Below are 23,441 nucleotides of genomic sequence, written 5' to 3' on the forward strand. Positions count from 1 at the left end.
CCCAGACTCATCAAACCACGGCTCGGGGAAACCACAGAACGGGCGATCAGCTCCTTCTTTCCTGTACCTACCATTCATCAACAAACTGAACGGTCCCATAGGCAGCTCTAGGCCCCGACGACGCAGCTCTGCCCACTTCAACATGATCTGCTGACGGCGTCTGAATCCGGGTCTGAGATCGCGCGGTCGGTAGAGGGCCTCCGCGGAATCTGCAATCACAAACAAAGTGGGTCAGGGGGTCCGGGGTGGGTCCCGGACGACCACTTAGACACCCAAGTCAGATCCTTCGACCAGTCAATATAAAGAACAGCGAGAGGGGGAAGGGAGTTTTGATCAGGGTTACCAGGGGCAGCACGCGAGCTCTTTTCCGGGTGTGTGAGTGAGTGAGTCAGAGGGGACTAGCAGGGAGAGTAGGATTGGGTTCCTAGCCTTCTCTATTGTAGCCTCACCTCTTTTTCCGGTGTCCGGAGTGGAGTGAGTCGGAGGGGACTAGCAGGGAGAGTAGGATTGGGTTCCTAGCCTTCTCTGTTGTAGCCTCGCCTCTTTTTCCGGTGTCCGAAGTGGAGAATGGGTAAAGTCCTCTTTTCAGCGAAAGGGCCCTCTCTGTTCTTCCTTTTCCTCCCTTTTTAAAGGGAGGTGTGCGGCTCTTTTTCATCATTATGGAGGAAAAACCTTCCTTTGCAGGATTGGGCCGTCCCCCTGTCTTGCCGGTGCGCGTGGCCATTTCCTTCCATAATTTGTGATGATGAGGCTTGGGCGGCAAGAGTACGACACGTGTCATGAATGTGTGGTCTTTGCCGTTTTCCAACGCCATTCTTCATGATGGTTGGGCTCTGCTCGTGCATGGATGACACATGGCGATATCTGGGAGCGTAGCCGTATTTGTGCCCCATCATAACTCCCCCTTACTCCTTTGGTCCATTGAATGGGCCAAGGGAGTAACGTTTTGTTCGAGAGAAGTCATGATGAGGATATTTACGAGGGCTCCGGGGTACGAGGAGACGTGCCGTTTTATCCGGCGGCTGTCCCCGGGAAGCGACAGCGTCGTTAGGGAGGTTGCGTTGTCTCGAGGCACCAGGATTTCTTTCCCGAGAGAGAAGGGAATTATCCTGATGCCTTTTTATTGTGGCTCTTCGTCGTTCTTCTTCTCTTCTTCTCAGTAGGGGTTCTTTTCGTATCTTCTTTAGCAACATGTCTGGTTCTTCTTCACGATTTAGGGGCAAGGCCCGTTTCCGCCAGGAGTCGTCGAGTGACCCCGACTTGTCCTCCGATCCGGGGGAGGATCTCGTGGGTCGTCGGAAGAAGGCTAGGAGGGGTCCAGGCCCTTCCTTGGGCTTCCCCCCCCTTCGCCTTTCCTTCTTGCCTAGGGAGGACAGATTGTCTCGGTCTCGCGTCGCAAGGGAGTGGTCGTTTTTCTCTCGAGTCTATCATCAGAGAACAGAACTGCGCGGCCGTGTTTCGAAGATGGGCAAGGAGATCGAGGACTTGAAGCGGGAGAACAAGGTTTTACAGAAAAAGGTTCACCTTCTCAATGAGCAGCTGTTGGAATATGAGGTGGATCCCCTGCTGGAGACCTCCTGGGAGGAGGAGGGTAACCCTTCGGGAGAGGAGTCGTTCTCCGATTAAGCTTTACGTTTCCTTGTTTCTCTGTGTGCCTATCCCTTTCTTTGTCGGGGATTTCTGAAGCCTGCGTGCCCTGTGCTGTGTTTTCTTGTTTTCCCTTTCTTTTTGTAGGCCTGTGGGCCGGGAGGATGTGAATGGATGATCTTTATGAATTGGTGCCGTGCCCTTTTATGCTTTTAATCTTGTTTGCCCATTGTTCTTGCGTACCGTGGCCTTCGCATCCGGGCTCCGGGTCTCGTCCTTTTCTCCCTTTTTTTTGTGTAGGTCTGCGCTCCTAGCCCCGAACCTGCATGGGGTCGGGATAGCGGTGCTTGTCGACTTCGTATGGTCTTGTTGTTTCCCCTCGCCTTTCTTTATGGAGTTTAAGCTTTATATAGGTATGGGGGGCGACACGCGGCGTGTTCTGGGAATAGCGTCGCCTTTATATCTCTTCATGATACTACTTTTAGTTGATTGATTGGCCTCAGGGAGCGGGCTTGCTTGCCTGGCCAGAGAACATTGTGTCTAAGGCATTTATGGGAACTTTGGGGTTCGAGAGGACGTGCTGTCTCGTCCGGCGGTTCCTTCCTAAGGAGTTGCCATTTCAGCGGCGCCGCTTGATCATTCAATAGGAAACGAGCACGCGGATGGCTACCGCTTCGTTTTCCTACCCCAGGGTTCCCCCTAGGGTTTTATAACGGGTGAGCTCTCCTGCCGAGTGTCTTTGTCCTCCATTTTTTTTGCTTTCTTCCGGCCTTTCTTCGCCAGAGATGTCGTCGTCTTTCCAGGGTCTATCCATCAGTGGTGGGGGGAGAGTCGCTACCTGTAGACACCCCCATTTTGCTCCGCTTTAATCAACAAAGAAGTTAGTGTCTCGTTATCCGTTTTTCAGTATTTCTTATTCCTGTGTCCGCTTCTTACATTTTTAAATCTTTTCAGTCATTTCTGTCATGTTTCGCATTTTTTCGCTCAGTGTTGAGAAGGGTTATTCATGAGAATCCAAACAAGGGGGAGTTTGGACCCATTCGGTGGGCCCGCATTGAGCATTTTTGTTTAGACTTGGGTCAAACATTGAAACCATACATTTTTCCATGGAAAATGCATTTCAGCTTTATTTAGAATTAACATTGAAACATTAATTTCTATGAGAGGGTGCCCATGTGTTTTGAGCCATGGGATGGGGCCCACCATGTGCTCCACATGGTGTGGGCCCATCACCATATTTGTAAAGCATTTGGATAAATTGTAATGGGCCACCATGATAAAAAGTTTAAAGATAGGGCCATATCATTTGCGGGGCCACTATTAATTAATTTTTATGGATGGTGCCACTATCATTTTGAACTTCATAATTTGATGTGTGGGACCTACAATTTACATATCGAGCTATGGTTGGGTGAGGCCTATTATTTTATACTTTGAATATGATTAGAATTCAATGGTCTGATCTGCGAGGCCCACCATACCCTCAATTACATGCATGATAGGGATGATCACACGGTTTGTAATTCCACCACCTAATAATTAAATTCGGCAATGTTTGGGGACTCCCTATGTCATTATTTTGAAAAGGAAATGTTTTAAGAAAGGCATGGTGTAAAGTTACTCTTGGTCATTGAATATTTTTGGAAAAAATTTTCTCTCTTTCTAGAAATAATGGTCGAATATTCTCTTCATGAGTGATGGTTTTTTTTTAGCAAGGCAGAAAACATGAATAAAAGGAAAATTTTTAAGAGGAAACTTTCTCAAATAAGAGTGAGAGGATCCTTCTTTAGGGATCTCTCTCCATCGATCGGGAAGGTGGGGGGATTAAAAACAGCAACTCCCGATCTGTTTCAAAGGGTTTTTTTTTTTTCTTCTTCTTTCTCCCTCGGTCTCTGTTTTGGAGGGGATTCGATCACTCTGTTCTTGGGACGCACTTGCTCGATCACGCTGAGCTTCATTCTCCCCTCTTAGCTCTTGTTCTCTCGCTCAGCTTTGTGAGAGAAGAAAAAGAGAAGAAAAGAGAGAAAAAAGCACGATTCTGGATCTTTCCCACACGGTCTCTCCCTCAATCTCCCACTCTGTTTTTCTATCTCTCAGCCTCTCTAGGTATCCTCTCCCAACCATCTCTCCTACTCATAGCACCCTCTTATCCATCTCATCTTCACTCCCTCCACGGTTCTCTGTTCCACGGTTCTCTCTCCCTTCCCACCTTTTGTTAAAAAAAAGAAGAAAGAAAACGAAAGAGAGGAAAACAGAGTATCGTATACTCTGTTTTCTCTCTCTCTCTCTCTCTCTCTCCACGCTCTGTTTTGCTCCCCCACTCCACCCTCTGTTTTTTTCTTTCTTCAACGTCCCACCAGCCTCTGGTTTTTCCCACTCTCGGCCTCTCACTCTCCTCTATTAATCTCTCTCACCATCTCTTCTCATCACTCTCCCACACTCAATAACCATCTCTATCTCCCCTTCTCTATTTCTCTGAAAAACAGAGGATCGGTTTTGTCGTGTTTTTTTGTGTTTCTCTCGTGCTCTATCTCTCTGTAACTCTCTCTCTCTCTCTCTCTCTCTCTCGATATATTTCTATCCCTCGGTCTCTCGAATTCTCTCTCAACTCTTTCTCTTACTCTCACACTCTCCCTCCTTATCTCTCTCTCCCATCCGCCGTGAGGAAAAATAAAGAATAGCAAAAACGAAGAAAAAAAAACAGAGAAGAATAAAAGCGGAGCGGATTGCACGTCGGCGAGATTTTTCGGACTCTGCGGCTTTTGGATTCGGTGAGGAACTCTATCACAGGTCGGTACCCTATTCTCGGATTTTTCCCGAATCATCTGGTATTTTTTATGTATTTTGCATGGTTTTTAGCATTTAAATGATTTTAACTCAATATTAAATGTGTGTGCTTAAAAGCATGATCTGCATGAGTGTTTCAATTCCGTTTCGTCTCGAAATTTAATACAATGATCTACTTAAATAGACTAAAATAACTGTCGGATCGGATCGGACATTGGATCAACGGTTTTTTAGAATTTGAGTGAAGAGTAAAATTTTATTTAAAATCATGGCTGAGTAATTACGAAATTCGAAAAAATAGCCATCTCAGGATGATCTATTTTTTGGAATTTAAAATTTTTCTTGTGTTCATCATATCAGAACAAGATTAAAGGATGTTTTCCGGAGTCATAATTTTCTCGAAAATCGTGTTTTAAAAATAGAAAACTCTTCAAAAATATCTTTTCGACGAAGAAAAATAAAATATATACTTAATGAATTCCAAAATTTATGAAATTTGTGGGAAAATAATATAATACTGATACATTCTACCATGAAGTTTTGAGAATTTTTAGAATCTGTTTGGTATATTATTTTATGCATTCTTTGAAAATTATCAGATTTTGGGAGAATTTGTATTGATATTAGATCACAGATAAAATTCTCAAAATTTTTACAGTAGTCTTACATTCTATACTTCTTGTTGTTGTAAATTTTTCGATTGGTTTGGATCTTTTTTCATATGGGATGTAGTGTTAATTTATTATCTGGTCTGAAAATTGAAAAATATGAAATTAATAGTAGATAGTTTCTAAAATTCATGAAAATCTCACAAAATTCCATGTTTACTTATATCTTACTACTTTAGAAATTTCATTGAATTTATATTTCTATTTTTAATAGTTTCTGTGTTATTTTTGCAATCTGGTCAATTAATTGTTAAATCAAAATTAAATATGAGCTTAATGTAAAAATCTGCAAAAATATTCCACTAAGCTACTTCTCATCATATCTTGTTTCTGTAGAAGTTTCAACTCATTTCGAGTTCGTTTGCACCAGTTTCACTTATAAAATCACTCATATGGTTTAAAATTGATAAAATTCAGTGAAAATCCGAAATTAATTAAAAATCATCGCAAAGCTTCTAAAGAACCTTAAAATTATGTCACATATTAATTCCTCAATCCATCGAAACAGAAATTTTAGAATTTTTAGATTTCCCTGGAAAAATGGCCAGCGCATCCATAATCGTATCCCTATTGCACTCGATCTTTGGCAATTTGAATATTTAAGCTATAGCATGTTGTTGGCTCCGAGGTAACTGTCCACGGAAATCCTGAGATATGCCAGGCAATAAGATGCTATAACCTAAGTATTAAATTGCACAAGGAAAGAACGCACGATTTCCTCCCTTGGATGCCATTCAAGGCCGAAATTGGTGAACCCTAGAACCATTGGTAATCCTTGAATGTCCAGAAACCGAAAATCCTTGAAATCTGAAATTAATTAACTTCAAGAGCTTGAATCGATTTGTCTCGAGTCTTTCGGAACCATTGGATTATGGTTTCCGATATAAGAACCATTAGAGCCCAAATTAGGAACATTGGTGTCGTGTCTTGTCTTAAGTTTTAGGGAGTCCTAGGTTTTAGGGAGTCCTAGAGTTAGGAGTCCAGCCTCATCACGGACGTTTGCTATAGATAGCAACCGTGCCATAGGTCTAGTTACACTAGTCACCCAATCTTTTCCTAGGACAAGCCTAGTAAACTAGGATGTAGGCTAACCTACATTAGTCTAAGGAACAATTTGCATTTAGATAGGATCATATAGCATCCTAGATGAAATCCTAAGATAATAAAATCCTCAACTTGAATTAAATAACTTCTCTTAAAACTGTTGAAACAGTCAATCCCGTCTAGGTCGGTGTCTTAGTTTAGTTAGGCATAAGTAGCTTAGCTTAGGTGCACCGAACTACGTCGACTCTGATCCCAGTGAGGCTTGGGTACGTAGGCAGCTTGGATGTCTGATGGCATACCAACCGCGAGTCGGCTCCACAACAAATTGTGGGGTTTTGTATATTAAGTTTCTTGTAAATGCTTAATTAAATCACTTAGGATTTTTCCATGAAATTAGAATTTTAGGAGAACTTTCACTTAGATTGAATTCAAACAAATTAAGAAATCAAGATACACATTTAGGATCTACATTGAAATTAGATCATAGGATGCATGTCACATAGTTCGCATATTAACAAAGAGTTGAATGAGCCATTTAAAATAAATTTAAAAGAGTTAACTTTTGGAATTGAAGACCGATTATCGGGCAGGAATGGTGCATGTGGTGGATAACTCCCCATACCTTCCATTCTCGTAACCAGGTAGCGAGTCTAGATTTCTGGTTAGTTATGGGTCCTAGATCCCACATCTAGGTGGCGACTCTGTCATTCTCTTTTGTGTGGAATTCGGATTGCCTTAGTGATCCCAAGTTCACATAAAAGATGAATTAAAATCAATAATAAAAATGCACACGCCAATCGCGTGGGTACGAGAGACCAAGAGGGAGCGTGTCGACTCGCGCCCCACCCCTCTCGCAGGATCGGGTCCCACACTACCAAGGGGAGTCCTCCCAGCAGTCCTAAGGGTAACCCCGACGGGTTGGGGCCCCTGCAGACGTTTCCTGAGAGGAACCCGCCTCCAGGGTTTTCCCCGCGTTCTCCCCTTCTTCCGTTTCACGAGGGGGAGTCCCATGAAGCTTTTGTCCATCGCCACCGGTCTTTTTTCTCCCATGTCTATCGTAGGGAGATGGCGGTTTGCAGTCAGATGATTGACATGGAGCGGGAGATTGCGGCCTTGCGGACGGAGAATGAGTTGTTGAGGAATCGGGTGCGCTGGTTAAATGACCAGGCCCGATTCGCTGAGAATCGCCTCTGAGGGAGCTCTTCGGAGGGGGAGCAGAGTGATAGGGAGCTCTCTGATGCGGAGAACTCTTTTAGCGGCCAATCGCTCTGAGCAGGAGGTGGCGGGAGGAGTAGGGTTTCGGAGGGAGCTTCTTCTTTTTTTGTTAGGGGCCTTGGGAGTCTAGGCCTGCATGCCTTATGTCTTTATCCCCCCCCTCTCTTGTAGGCCCGTGGGCCAGAAGGAAGTAGTTTATGAATGGCTCTCTTTGTTTTTGTTTCCTTTCTCCGTTTGTTACAATCTTATATCTTGTGTTTGCCTTCTTCTTGCGTGTTTGCTTTCCCGCGCGACTTGAGCCCTTTTCGCTGTATTTGGTATTTTCGCCCGGTGGTACTTTGTGTCGGGTTTTCATCATCGAACGTGGTTTTTTCCATCTTGTGGAGATGTATGCCGGACCCTTGTGACGGGTCCCGAGCCTTTTGCGATTGAAATTGGTTTTTCCATCTTGTGGAGATGTATGCCGGACCCTTGTGACGGGATCCGAGCCCTTTCCTTATGAACGTGGTTTTTTCCATCTTGTGGGGATGTATGCCGGACCCTTGTGACGGGTCGCGAGCCCTTTGCCATCGAACGGGGCGAGGGTCTATGGACGGCTTGCTGGGGAAGTTACTTCGTGGGTAGGGGTAGAGACGTCCTTTCCGTATGGCGCTTTGACTTATGGCGGTTCCTTGGGTTTCCCAATCGGCTCCACGTGTTCGTGTCCCATCGGATTTAGAAAGGGTGGGAGTTGAAACGACGCGTGTCTAAACCCTAGCCCCTTTTAAAGCCTTTTTGGGGATTTCATTCTTTACTTTATGGCTTCGTCTTCCTCAGGTGAACGGGTTTTCCTCCGCGGCGGTTTTTTCACGCGTTGCTTATTCACCAAACTTCTTCCGGTGAGTTCCGTATATTTTATTTCATCCGCGATTTGATAGTTTACGATATCTGTTGCGACTGTTCCTCAGAGCCCTTCTTCTAAGTCGGTGGAGGTGGTGGAGAGGGCTCTGCCAAGAAAAATGAGGCGATTATCTTTAGAGGGTGGGGGCGTCATCTCTGAGGATGTACAGCAGCCCACGGAGTTGAGAGATAGCTCCGGGGCCTCAGGGTCATCGGTGGGGGCCTCTCCCTCAGAATCTCTGGCTCGAGTTTTTTCTGCTCGTGAGGCGGAGGTTGGGGATATTCGGTCTGGTGCCGTTATTTGCCCCGGTCGGGTGGCATGTTTTAGGAACACTTTGGGAGAAGGGGCGGTGGAGAAAATTAGGAGGGAGTTCCACATTCCCCATGATTATGGGATTAGGGTTCCTTCCTTTGTAGAGAGTGTTTGTGGGGGTACCACTGAGGAAGAGGTAGCTTTCTACGTGGAGGCTTTTCGGGCGGGGGTTAGGTTCCCGCTCTTGGGTATTATAGTAGAGGCCCTTGAGTTTTACCGGGTGGCTCCCTCCCAACTGGCGCCTAATAGTTGGCGTACTCTCTTGGCCTTTGTGGCTAAGGCGGGCCTTCACAGGGTTCAGCCTACCCTTCCGCTGCTCCTGGCCTGTGTTGCCCTTAGCCCGTTGGTGAAGGGGGAGGACAGCTGGCTATATCTGACCCAGCGTCCTCGGGTGAAAATGGCGGCGAATTTGCCTTCCTCCATCAAAGGGTGGAAGGAGGAGTATGTGTTCATCACCCCTCCGTTGGACGCTGGCTGGGGCTTTCCTCGCTCTTGGAGGCGCTCCGTTGAGTGGCGAAGGAAGTCCCTCCCCGATGAGTCTGACTACAGCAAGTTTGACTTGGGGAAGCTCGCCTCTGGGGAGGCTATCGACATTTCCGAGTTCAAATGGGAGAGGAGCCTGAAGAGGCTGGGCTTGCTGGGAGTTGTGGAGAAGAGGGCCCGTTGTACGGGCGAGGGAATGGGGGAGAATTTCGCCAGTCCTCGTGGTGAGCCCCTCCCCTCTTTCTCTCTCTCTGTTTCGCCATTTTTTTTTTGGTTGCTTTCCCTCGTTCTGAGCAGTTGTTGTTTTCCCGTTTTCTTTTTTTGGCAGGAGGTATGTCTTCTTCCGGTGATGCTGGGAAGGGAAAAGGGGTAGCGGTGGTGACGAAGGGTCTGATTAGTCAGAAGAAGATCCCGTCCGATTTCATGGCCGCGGCCAGGTTGGGCCGGTCGTAGGCAAAACTCGCGGCATCCGTGCCTTCTAGCCCCCCTGTTCGAGCGGTCGGAGAAAAGGGGACGGCTAGGCTTTCTCCCTTGGAGTCGAAGCCGTCCGCCAAGAGGGCTGCCTCTTTTAGCGCTCGACAGGGGGATGTTGTTCGTGTGGCGCGTCCTCCTGTCTTTGCGGAGGACGTGCCAAGTCAAATGGAGGGGGCAGTTATGACCAAACTTCTTCTGGAACGAGTGGTGCTTCCTCCGCAGAGCTTCCAGGCGCGAGGGGAGCTGTTTAAGCCTGACTGGAAGATCGGTGTCGAGGATAGCGTTCTTGCGAATCCCCGGGTTGGGGTAGAGCTGGGGGTGACGACCGCCCTTCCTGGCGACGAGGCTGAGTTGGAGGGCTATGATCGCAGGGCCCTTGGGGCTCAGTATTTTCAATCGACATCTTGCGTAAGTACTGGGCGACCGGTTTTCTGTTTGTACGTTTCTCTTTTTGTTATTTGGAGAAAGTACGTTGGAAGTTTTCTGATAGGTTGCTTTTGCAGTCCCAGAGCTATGCCAGGAGGATGGTGCAGTGCCTGCTCGAGGATGAGACTGAGATAAGTGCCTTTACGGAACGAAACCGGCGGCTAAGTGAGGACTTGGACATTGCCCGGGCGGAGAGAGCGACCTTTGATGACACTGTCGCTCAACTTCGGGAAGACCTCCGAAAAACCATGGAGAGGAGAAGTCGTGCGTCGGACAAATTGGCGGTGGCCCGGGGAACGCACGCCCGGGAGCTGGCGAAGGCGCGGGAGGAGTGGAGCGGCTCAGAGGAGTTCCTTAAGGCTGTGGCTGTGTTCAGCGTGGATGTTGAGATTGATGCTTTTGCTGAATGCCGGCGGCGTGTCCACGAGGTTGATCCTTCCTTTCCCCTGGACAAACTGATGCACGAGGCTGAGGCCGATCCTCCGTCGGTACCAGCAGAAGCACCGGAGTTGGTCGATGAGGAGGCGGCTGCTCTGGTGGATCCTGTAGTTACCGAGACCTCTGAGGGGGCTTAGTGATGCCAGGATGTCTTTTGGATCTTATATTTTACCTTTTCTTGTGGGTCTGTAATAACTTTTGAATTCTCCTTCTTCTTCTCTTCTTTCCTGCTTTCTTCTATTTTCTTTATATACACGGTGCGCTCCGGGTTATTCGAGCCTTTTGAATTTTAATTTGATCGTCGAGAATGTTCCTGGTGCACCCCGTGGGGTGTCTTTTTTTTCGGAAGGACTATCTTCCCCTCGAGTGATCAGTTCGGGGTTAATGGGTCCCGCCTGCCCTTTTAGGGGGAGGTCTTTTCTTCATGGGGACTGTTTTAGGGTATTCTCGAGGGGATCGGCCCCGATGCTACCTCTGTCTCGCTCCCTGTCTTCTTTCGGGTCACTCGTTTATCATGGGCCGGAAAGTGGAGATATGTATGCCTTAAGTAGAAACGCTATTCCATTGATTCGTTTAAGGAGAAAAGATACATCTTTGCCTTTAAAGACACGAAAAGAAACAAACAAACATTCGACATGCTTTTAAAGAAAAACACAAAGCTTACCCTGTTCTTTTACTGGTAAAATTCTTGGAGGTTGTCCATGCTCCAACTTCGAGGGACTGGGGTCCCGTCGAGACGTTCTAGCTGGTAGGCCCCGGAGCGGAGTGCTCGAACGACCCTGTAGGGTCCTTCCCATTTAGGTGCGAGTTTTCTGGTGTTGCGGGGGTCAGATACCGCCGTACGCCGTAGTACGAGGTCTCCGGGTTTTACCGAGCGCTTTCTTACCCGGGCGTTGTAGTACCGTGCCACCTTTTGCTGGTAGGAGGCGGTTCGGAGAAGGGCCTGCTCTCGTTTTTCGAGCACGAGATCGAGGGTGTTCCGGAGGAGCTCGGAATTTCCCTGTTCGTCATAATTCGCAGTGCGGAAGCTGGGGAGGCCAATTTCCAACGGAATGACCGCTTCGGCCCCAAAGGTTAAACTAAAAGGGGATTCTCCAGTCGCGGTCCGCGGCGTCGTTCGATAGGCCCAGAGGACGCTAGGTAGCGCTTCTACCCAGTCTTTCCCAGCTTCTCCTAATCGCTTCTTGAGGCTCTGAAGCAAGATCCTGTTAGTTACCTCTACCTGCCCGTTGGCCTGCGGGTGCGCTACGGAGGCGAAACGGTGTTCGATGCTTAGGTTATCGCAGAATTTGCCAAATTCGGCGCTTGCGAACTGGGGACCGTTGTCCGTTACAAGTGTCTTTGGAATGCCGAAGCGGCAAACCACGTCGTGGTAGAAGAACTTCTCTGTTGCTTTCGAAGTGGGTTTCGCCACGGCTTTGACTTCGACCCATTTGGTGAAGTAGTCGATGGCGACGTACAACATGGTATGCCCCCCGGGGGCTTTTGGGAAGGGTCCGAGTAGATCCATGCCCCAGATGGCGAAAGGCAGGGGTCCTGCTATCGCGGTGTATGGTGTGGCCGGTTGGTGGGGGGTGGTTGCGTACCTTTGGCATGGGCTGCATTTTTTGACGAACTCCTTGGCATCCCTGAGGATCGTAGGCCAGAAGTAGCCGTGCCTTACGATTTTCTGAGCCAGGGTCCTTCCGCCCCCATGGTCTCCGCAGATCCCTTCATGTACTTCTCGTAGGGCGTAGTATGTTCGGAGGGCACCAGGCATCAGAGGTACGGCCATGTGTATGACCGTTTGTAGAGCCTGGGTCCGTGGACCACGTAGTGGGCGGCTCTTGCCGTTAGGCGCCGGGCTTCCAGCTTATCTGCGGGTAGTATACCGTCTTTCAGGTATCGTATGATGGGGTCCATCTAGTTTGGTCCAGGTGGGATTTCCAAGACTTGCACCTCGTCGATGCTGGGGTGGGGCAGTATTTCTGTGAGCACGGTACCGAAGTCATGGGTCTCTTCGGCGGCCATCCTTGATAATGCATCTGCTCGGTTGTTCATGTCCCGTGGTACTTGGAGGATCTCTACCTCTCCCATTCCCTGCAGCTTTTCCTTTACCTTCTGGAGGTATCTCTTCATTCTGGGGCCCTTGGCTTCGTATACGTCGTTCACTTGGTTGACGACGAGCTGGGAGTCGCTATGGACTTTTAACTTTCCTGCGCCGAGCTCTGCGGCTAGACTTAGTCCTGCCAGCATGCTTCGTATTCAGCTTCATTGTTGGAGGCTTTGAAATTTAACCTGAGGGCGTATTCCAGTGTGAATCCTTCTGGGCCGTGGAGGACCACCCCCGCCCCGTGCCCTTTTTGGCCTGCTGAGCCGTCAACGTGCAGGGTCCAATGAACCTCGTCGCTTTGTTCCGTCATGTTTTTGCTAGCCGTCTGTTTGCTGGGGCCGTCGCCGTTTTCCGTTGTCGCTGGTTCCTCGGCCAGGGCCGTGGATTCTACTATAAAGTCAGCGAGGGCCTGGGATTTAATGGCTGGTCTCGGGCGGACTTGTATGTCGAACTCTCCCAACTCGACGGCCCAACTGACCATCCTACCCGAGATCTCCGGTTTCTGGAGAATTTTCCTTAGGGGTTGGTCGGTGAGAAGCACAATGGGGTGGGCCTGGAAGTAGGGGCGGAGCTTTCGAGCGGCGCTGACGACTGCGAGGGCAAATTTCTCTATGTTTAGGTACCGGATTTCTGCACCGTGGAGAGTCTTGCTCACGTAGTACACCGGGTGTTCCTTTTTGTCGCTTTGTTTGGCCAACACCGCACTCACTGCCGTGGGGCTGACGGCCAGGTATAAAAATAGCTCTTCCCCCGGCTCGGGTTTGGCGAGTACGGGCGGTGTCTGAAGGTATTGCTTCAAAGAGTTGAAGGCCTCTTGGCAGGCCGGGGTCCATTTGATCTCCCGTATGTTTTTTAATTGTTTGAAGAAGGGTTGGCATTTTTTTGCCGATTTGGGCATGAATCGGCCGAGGGCCGTGATTCGGCTGCGAGCCTCTGCACTTCTACCGCTGTTGTCGGGGGTTCCATGTCTAGGATGGCTTGGATCTTTTCGGGGTTGGCCTCGATCCCTCTCTGGCTGACCATGAACCCCAAGAATTTTTCGGAAGTTACCCCGAAGGCGCATTTCGCGGGGTTGAGCTTCATTCGGGCTCGTCGTAGGGTGCTGAAAGTTTCCTGAAGGTCGGAGATGTGTTTGGAGGCTTCCAGACTTTTTACCAGCATATCGTCGACATACACCTGTACGTTTCTTACGATTTGTCCTTGAAACAGCTTATTTACGAGCCGCTGGTAGGTGGCGCCCACGTTTTTTAAACCGAAAGGCATAACAGTATAGCAGTAGACGCCCTGATCGGTGATGAACGCCGTTTTTGGGATGTCTGGCTCGTGCATTTTGACCTGATTGTAGCCTGAGAACGCATCCAAGAAGGTGAGAAGCTCGTGTCCGGATGTGGCGTCGATGAGTTGGTCTATGCGCGGCAGGGGGTAGGGGTCCTTTGGGCAGGCCCTGTTTAGGTCTGTGAAGTCTATACAGGCCCGCCAACCTCCGCTAGCTTTCTTGACCATGACGACGTTGGATAGCCACTCGGGGTACCAGATTTCTCTGATGAACCCGGCTTGTAGTAGTTTTTCCACTTCGGCCTTTATGTGAGTTTGACGCTCTATCACGAAGTTCCTTTTTTTCTGCCGGACGGGTTTAAGGGCTGGGTTCACATTTAACTTGTGAACGGTCAGTTCCTTGGGTATCCCGGGCATGTCCTTAGCGGACCATGCGAATATGTCTTTGTTTGTTCTGAGGAAGTCGATCATTTGGTCTCGCAGGGGGCCTTTTAGCAGGGAGGTGATCCGAACTTGTCTCTCCGGCTGATCTATGGCTAGGGGGATGGAGTTTAGCTCCTCGGCGGGCTCTCCTCTGATTGTGCGGGCCCGCTGCCGGGGATCTTCACTACCGATCATGAAATTTTCGGCCGGGGCGTTGGTTCCTCTCAGGCTTGCGGTGTAACACTGGCGTGCTATCATTTGCTGTCCCCGGACCTCTCCTACCACAATTGGAGTGGGGAATTTCATCTTGAGGTGGGGGGTGGAGACTACTGCTCCCAAATCTCTTAGAGCAGGCGTCCAATGATGGCGCTGTAAGTGAATGGTATATCTACGACCAGGAAGGTGGTCAGGATGGTTTTTTGGAGGGGGTACGTCCCGAAGGTTACGGGTAAGTCGATCTTGCTGTCGACCCGTACGGACGCACCGGAGAACCCGTAGATAGAGTATTCTGCGGGTCCCAACCTTTCTTTGCCCAGTTTCATTTCTTCGAAAGTCTCGAGGTGTAGCACGTTGACGGAGCTTCCTGTGTCCACCAGGATTTTTCCTATATCGAAGTTAGCGATGACCAGTCTGATGACCAGTGCATCGTCGTGCGGGACTTGTAGCCCGTCGAGGTCTTCGTTGGAAAAAGTGATGATCTGGTCTTGTAGGGGTGAGTCCGTTCGGGCCTTTTTAGAAGGCATATCCATGGAGAATATTCGTTCCGCGTATGCCCGCCGGCCGGCGGTTGTCGGCCCTCCCGCTGCTGGCCCGCCCGTGATGATATTGATTTTCCCGATAATGGTGGGCGGCTGTTCACGGGCCTGCAGTTGCTCGGGGGCTCCTCTTTCCGGGGGTGCTGGTGGTGGTGCGCGTCGCGTCGGCTTCGGGATCAGCGTCTGCTTCTTGAGCGATGCCTGCTAGGGGATCGATGTCGGCTTGTGGATCGGCGACGGTTGTTGGACCGGCGTCCGTTGGGTGACCGATGCCTACCTCTGGGCTCGTCGGAGGGATGCTGGACCTCGCGCGAGCTTTCGTCAGGACTCCTGAGATATTGATTTAGGTGCCCTTCTTCGGCCAACTTTTCCAGTTGGAGGCGGAGGTGGAAGCAATGGTCAGTTTCGTGGCCGTGGTCCACGTGGAATTCGCAGAATTTTCGGGCGGACCTCTTCTTTGGGTCTGTGGCCATTCACTTGGGGAGGGGGGTCAGGAGACCTGATGGCCAGTAGAACGTGGGAGAGGGGGAACTTTAGCGGGGCGGTTCCCAGTCTCTCGAAGACGGGAACGGGATTTCTGCCCGCTGTGGTACCCGGATCCCGCGAGAGGGGCGGGGCGCGAGCCGCCTCGCACTCTCTCTTGGTCTCTCGTTTCCACGCGATTGGCGTGTGCATTTTAATGTTGATTTGAATTAATCTTTCCTGTGAACTTGGGATCACTAAGGCAATCCGAATTCCACACGAAAGAGACTGACAGAGTCGCCACCTAGATGTGGGATCTAGGACCCGTAATTAACCAGAAATCTAGACTCGCTACCTGGTTACGAGAATGGAAGGTATGGGGAGTTATCCGCCACATGCACCATTCCTGCCCGATAATCGGTCTTCGATTCCAAAAGCTAACTCTTTTAAATTTATTTTAAATGGCTCATTCAACTCTATGTTAATGTGCGAACTAAGTGACATGCATCCTATGATCTAATTTCAATGAGAATCCTAAATGTGTATCTTGATTTATTAATTTGTCTGGATTCAATCTAAGTGAAAGTTCTCCTAGAATTCTAATTTCATGGAAAGTCCTAAGTGATTTGATTAAGTATTTACGAGAAAATTAATATACAAAACACCACAATTTGTTTGTGGTGCCGACTCGCGGGTGGTATGCCATCAGACATCCAAGCTGCCTACGTACCCAAGCCTTACTGGGATCAGAGTCGACGTAGTTCGGTGCACCTAAGCTAAGCTACTTATGCCTAACTCAACTAGGACACCGACCTAGACGGGATTGACTGTTTCAACAGTTTTAGGAGAAGTTATTTAATTCAAGTTGAGGATTTTATTATCTTAGGATTTCATCTAAGATGCTATATGATTCTCATCTAAATGCAAATGGTCCCTTAGACTAATGCAGGTTTGCCTACATCCTAGTTTACTAGGCTTGTCCTAGGGAAAGATTGGGTGACTAGTGTAACTAGACCTATGGCACGGTTGCTATACATAGCAAACGTCCGTGATGAGGCTGGACTCCTAACTCTAGGACTCTCTAAAACTTAGGACACGACACGACACCGGTGTTCCTAAATTGGGCTCTAAGGGTCCTTACGACGGAAACCATAATCCAATGGTTCCGAGAGACACGAGATGAATCGAGATGATGAATAGTGTGAGGGAATGGGAAAGATAGAGAAAGGTGCGACTGAACTTGGGAGTGCCAAATTGCCTACGTACCCCGTGATGGGGATCAAGCCACACGTAGTTCCACTGGGGAGGTTGCTTGGATTTTGGAAAACAGGTTTGGTATTTGGATCAGGAATCGGGTTTGTATTTGAGCATTGGACTTGAGATTCAAAAACATTGATATAGCAATGGAATTTTGGAATTGGGAATTTGCATCAAAGAATTGAGCATATTGGAATCATCAAGGGTTTGAATTTTCGGAATTCAAAGTGGGCGGGCTTATGAGATTCGGCCAAATGGATTCAGACATGCGACTCGGATTGTGTTGGGATATGACTTGGTTGGATTGGGTTAATGGTTAGGGTCAAGTGAGTCGGGTCTAAGTTAGGAGCAAACCCGAGACTAGCCATGGTCTAACTAGGAGGAAGCAGGGTACAAACCAGGGTGCGGACCAGGGTGCACCAGGGTGCGAACCAGCAGGGAACCAGGGTGCGAACCAGCAGGGAACCAGGGTGCGAACCAGCAGGGGAACCAGGGTGCAACCAGCAGGGAACCTGGGTGCAACCAGCAGCGAACCTGGGTGCAACCAGGGTCTAACCAGAGTGCGAACCAGCAGGGAACCAGGGTGCGAACCAATATCGAACCAGGGTGCGAACCAGTAGGGAACCAGGGTGCAACCAGCAGGGAAGCAGGGTGCGAACCAGTAGGGAACCAGGGTGCGAACCAGTAGGGAACCAGGGTGCAACCAGCAGGGAACCAGGGTGCGAATCAGTAGGGAACCAGGGTGCAACCAGCATCGAACCTGGGTGCAACCAGCAGCGAACCTGGGTGCAACCAGGGTCTAACCAGAGGCTAACCAGGGGGAAAACAGACCCTACATGCTTCCTAACATGGTTTTTCTTTTAAAGTAAAAGATATGCATGAAAACAGACCCTACATAGAATTGAAATAAATGCCTACCTCTTTGGAAACCCACTTTGTGTTTGATTTTTCTTTGATGGTAATTCCTTGAAGATGATTCCTTGCTTGATAATGACTGCTTTTGATATATATCACCCAACGTATAAAATCACCCGATCCGGCAAGGATGGCCGAACCCTTGAAGAGATGAGGGAGAGGGATGAATTTTCTAAGAGAGGGGTTCTTTTTCTTCTTTTTGTTGGATGGTGGGATGAGAGGGTATTTATAGGAGAATGGGATAGGAGGTTAGGTGAGGTTAGGTGAGGTTAGGTAAGGTTAGGTGAGGTTAGGTGGTTAGGTGAGGTTAGGTGAGGTTAGGTGAGGTTTGGATGGTTAGGATGAGAGGAGAGGTTAGGTGAGGTTAGGTGAGGTTTGGATGGTTAGGATGAGAGGAGAGGTTAGGTGGTTTTGGATGGTTAGACCCAGGTCAAGATCTGCCATTGATCTAACGATTTACGGAAATCGGGTCTCGGAATGGAATCAGGGTTCGGGCTATGAAGTGACCCTATCTTATTTTGTCCCGATTGATGATCCGTAAAGTCAGATCAAGATATTAATGACCTAAAACATATATTAGGTTATTGTTGGTTAAAGTAAAGCAAAATGTGGGTGTCTACAGATGCCCCTCTTTGGTAGAGACGACGTAGTCATCGAATACCAAAGTTAAAATGACAGAACCATTTTGCGTAACTTTAATCGACAAAGGAACCCCCTAAACACAATGCAACCTAATATAATGCAAGACCTTAGATGAAATCCTAGAATTGGAATGCAATAAAACAAACCCGCTGCGGTGCCGCTGGCAACGAGAGAAATGGGATACCATTTTCAAATGGATTTTCGGAGGGAAAGGAATATCGCTTTTGAACAGCTTCAGAGGAAATGAGACGTCATTTTCAAATGGTCTCAGAGAGAATAATGGATGACTTTTGAAAGATTCTTAATGAAAATGCAGCATCATTTTTGAATGGGCTTGGGCAAGATAAAATACCGTATTTATACGGATTCTAAGGAAATGAGACATCATAGTTGTATGATGTTCAAAGGGTATAAGAGATCATTGTTGTATGGACTTGAAGAGAATGAAATACCGTATTTGTACGGATTCCAAGGAAATGAGACATCATAGTTGTATGATGTTCAAAGGGGATAAGAGACCATAGTTGTATGGACTCGAAGAGAATGAAATACCGTATTTGTACGGATTCCAAGGAAATGAGACATCATAGTTGTATGATGTTCAAAGGGTATAAGAGACCATAGTTGTATGGACTCGAAGAGAATGAAATACTGTATTTGTACGGATTCCAAGGAAATGAGACATCATAGTTGTATGATGTTCAAAGAGGATAAGAGACCATAGTTGTATGGACTTGAAGAGAATGAAATACCGTATTTGTACGGATTCCAAGGAAATGAGACATCATAGTTGTATGATGTTCAAAGGGGATAAGAGACCATAGTTGTATGGACTCGAAGAGAATGAAATACCATATTTGTACGGATTCCAAGGAAATGAGACATCATAGTTGTATGATGTTCAAAGGGTATAAGAGACCATAGTTGTATGGACTCGAAGAGAATGAAATACCGTATTTGTAAGGATTCCAAGGAAATGAGACATCATAGTTGTATGATGTTCAAAGGGGATAAGAGACCATAGTTGTATGGACTCGAAGAGAATGAAATACCGTATTTGTACGGATTCCAAGGAAATGAGACATCATAGATGTATGATGTTCAAAGAGGATAAGAGACCATAGTTGTATGGACTCGAAGAAAAGAGGCACCGTTCACAAACGGGCTCAAGGAGAAGACAAGACCATTCACAAATGGACTCGAGAAATGAGGCACCATTCACAAACGGGCTCAAGGAGGACGATACCATTCACAAATGGATTCGAGAAAAGAGGCGCCATTCACAAATGGGCTCAAGGATAAGACAAGACCATTCCCAAATGGACTCGAGAAATGAGGCACCATTCACAAACGGGCTCAAGGAGAAGACGAGACCATTCACAAATGGATTCGAGAAATGAGGCACCGTTCACAAACGGGCTCAAGGAGAAGACAAGACCATTCACAAATGGACTCGAGAAATGAGGCACCGTTCACAAACGGGCTCAAAGAGGACACGAGACCATTCACAAATGGACTCAGAAAATGAGGCACCGTTCACAAACGGGCTCAAGGAGAAGATGAGACCATTCACAAATGGACTCAGAGAATGAGACACCGTTCACAAACGGGTTCAAGGAGAAGACGAGACCATTCACAAATGGACTTGAGAAATGAGGCCCCGTTCACAAACGGGCTCGAAGAATTTAGAGATTTTTTATGAACTTGAATTTGACGTAGGATTGGATTTTTTTTATTTTTTTTTTAATTAAGGATTTGGATTTGATAAATTTTTTATTTTTGGAAAATGAGGTACCGTCCGCAAACGGGCTCAAGGAGAAGATGAGACCATTCACAAATGGCCTCGAGAACAGAGGCACCGTTCACAAACGGGCTCAAAGAGAAGACGAGACCATTCACAAATGGATTCGAGAAATGAGGCACCGTTCACAAACGGGCTCAAGGAGAAGACAAGACCATTCACAAATGGACTCGAGAAATGAGGCACCGTTCACAAACGGGCTCAAAGAGGACACGAGACCATTCACAAATGGACTCAGAAAATGAGGCACCGTTCACAAACGGGCTCAAGGAGAAGATGAGACCATTCACAAATGGACTCAGAGAATGAGACACCGTTCACAAACGGGTTCAAGGAGAAGACGAGACCATTCACAAATGGACTTGAGAAATGAGGCCCCGTTCACAAACGGGCTCGAAGAATTTAGAGATTTTTTATGAACTTGAATTTGACGTAGGATTGGATTTTTTTTATTTTTTTATTTTTTTTTAATTAAGGATTTGGATTTGATAAATTTTTTTATTTTTGGAAAATGAGGTACCGTCCGCAAACGGGCTCAAGGAGAAGATGAGACCATTCACAAATGGCCTCGAGAACAGAGGCACCGTTCACAAACGGGCTCAAAGAGGACATTAGAGCATTCACAAATGGACTCAGAGAATGAGAAACCTGTTCACAAACGGGTTCAAGGAGAAGACGAGACCATTCACAAATGGACTCGAGAAATGAGGCACCTTTCACAAAAGGGCTCAAAGAGGACATGAGATTTTTCATGAACTTGAATTTGACGTAAGATTGGATTTGTTTGAATCGGTGATTGGATTTGATGAATTTTGGATTTTTATTTTTTTTTTTTTTTTTTGAACTCAATGAAATCGGGGACATTATAGATCGTGCCCAGTAAAGATATTGGAAACCAAGACTTTGACGAATGATGAGACGACCAACCTTATGAACGAAGAACCATTAGTAACAAGAATGGATTAGGAACACTTTTATGAAACTTCAACAAGATTTTTCTCAATGAGACTGTTGGTCTTGTCTTCTGGGGATTTTGATAACTGAAACCTTGAACAAGATACTTGAAATTGGTAATTTAGAACAACGGCTCTCTAACATGGAAAAGCGGGATCTGTTTTTTGACAGGTGCTTAGATGAACATTTCTTGACCAGGATAGTATTTAACTAACCGGAAGGAAATTCTGAATTTTAATGGTTCATCTTTCTGAGAAATTGGCTCAACCACCATTGCATCTGGGGCTCTTCCAAGCTTAAGGTGCCTTCCTGGGGTATGATCTTTTTACGGAAGCTGGGCTTTCTGATGTTTCTACTTCTGAACTCTTCTGAGTTGATCTTCTTTGAAATGTAGCTGTTTGACTAGATTCTCGAACCCTTTCAGGTATAATTGCAGGGAGCTGCCTAGGCCGGGCCTCCTTCACCAAGACAGTTACATCATTTGGACATAGGAACGACGATTGACTCTTTCTAAAGAGAAAACTTAGATGAAAGGCACTACTCAAAGGATTGAGCAGCCCTGAAGGAGTGAACTTAGAATAACAAAGATTGACTGACTATACTGACAAACACAGTGATGCTTCTGACTTAGTTAATATTTTGTTTGGTAAGTCTATCCTTTCGAGGAATAGTTTTTCAATTGGTAAACACTGGACTTTTTCCTTAAAACAGTAATGCCTCAAGGATTTAATTACGCCCCCTAAGATTGCTTAGCTTCAATGCCCCCAGTTTTGAGGATATCACTTGAATTTGCTTGAACTTCAGTTGATCTTCAGTCTTGATACCAGCTGTAGCCTTCTTATAATGATTCTCTTACCGTGACCAAGTCACCTCTTCGGGGTTTTTAACTTGGCGGACCGCGCTAGCCTTAACTTTTGCCTGAACCACCATTCTAGGTTTTCGATCCAGCAGGCTATCCCCTTAGCTTTTGCCTAAGCCGCCCTTTCGGGTTTTCAACTTAGCAGGGGAATGATCTTAAATTTTGCCTAGACCGCCCTTTCAGGTTTTCAGTCTAGCAGATCTTCAAACTCCGTTCGTTTTCTTATTCATCATTTTTTTTTATTGTGTCTCGGGACCTAGCTCATTAGTTCTGAACACCAGAAGGACTTTATAGGTAGGATAGGGCTTTTCAAAGAATGGCTTAAGGTTCAACAAAGATTTCGACCGAACCTGTGAACAGGTTGCCTACATATCCCAAGGTAGGAATCAGGTCGTGTGTAGGTCAAGGCGAATGCCCCTAGTTTGAAGATCAATTGTTTGAAGGTTAATTGATTTTTTTCCTTTTTTCTTTTCTTTCTGGAACAATTAACTTCTCTTCTTTTGGAACTTGTCCCTCTTTTTTTTTCTGGAACGATTGATTTTTCTTTTTTTTTGAATCGACCGAACTCGGTTTAACCGAGCTGCCTACGTACCCCAGTGTAGGGATCAGATCTCGCGTAGTTCGGGGCAATGCCCCAAGTTTGATGGGTTTTCAAGAAAATTTGATTTAGGCTCGAAGGGTTTGCAAATCGGTATTCTTTTGACATTGGGTTTTGATTTTGGGATTTAATCGGCCAAAGGAGGCCTTTCGATGTTCAGATTGGGAATCGATCTAGGTTACTAGAGTCTGTCTGGTACTGATTATTTATTTCTTTTTTTCTCTTTTTTTTTTTTTTTTTCACGGAGTTTGACGGCATTTCCAGGTAAGATAATGGATTTTCTTCTTTCAAGATTCTAATGCGTGCTTTCGGCTTTCATAGAGCGAAACTTGTTCCTTGACATCCTCCATCTATGGATTTGTAACTCTTGATATCTGATGACCACTTTTCAATACTTGCTCTTGAACTTCTTATCTTGAATTTGTTGGCTTCATGTTATGAATTTGAGAACCAAGGTCATTGATTGGAAATATGAAAGTTATTTCCACTCTATGCCCCTTGCATAGCATATGATATTCACTTCATTCTTTCTTGAACCTTCTATCTGGGTCTTTCTCTTGACATTAATGGTAACGCTTACGGGACCATCTTTTTATCCTCAAAACGGGTTTACCAATTCTTCACACTCTTCAGAGGGTAATGTATTTTCAATCGGCATTTATTGGATCAAGGTTTCAGTGCCAGTGTTTATCATTTCAATTTCATCTTTGAAAGGTTGGGATTGGCGCTCCTCCTCTCGTTCAAGTAATTGCTGTGACTCAAGTGGAGTTTCGTCAATTTTGTCCTCATTTGAAGAGGGAGTCTTATTTTAAGATCAGAAGCACACTTAAGAACAGACACAAGTGAACTTTTTGGAACTGACTGAAATTTTATTTAAAGAAAAGCTATTACATCAGACGACCTATCCTGAACATGCTCAGGATTCACAACTCTAAATAAGAAAGGGAAACAGAAGATAACTTGCCTGGACTAGGCATTGACCTTTAACTGTAAGACCGGACTCAACAATTATACTGACCATGATGACTGACTCAACATAAAATAGTAAGTGACTAAAACTTTAACTGCTGCAACTGTTTGGCGTTGAAGGCTCG

This window comes from Tasmannia lanceolata, unplaced genomic scaffold (assembly GCF_043159265.1).
Source record: "Tasmannia lanceolata isolate RefF3 unplaced genomic scaffold, GAP_Taslan_0.1 ptg000037l, whole genome shotgun sequence".
Classification (NCBI taxonomy): Eukaryota; Viridiplantae; Streptophyta; class Magnoliopsida; order Canellales; family Winteraceae; genus Tasmannia; species Tasmannia lanceolata.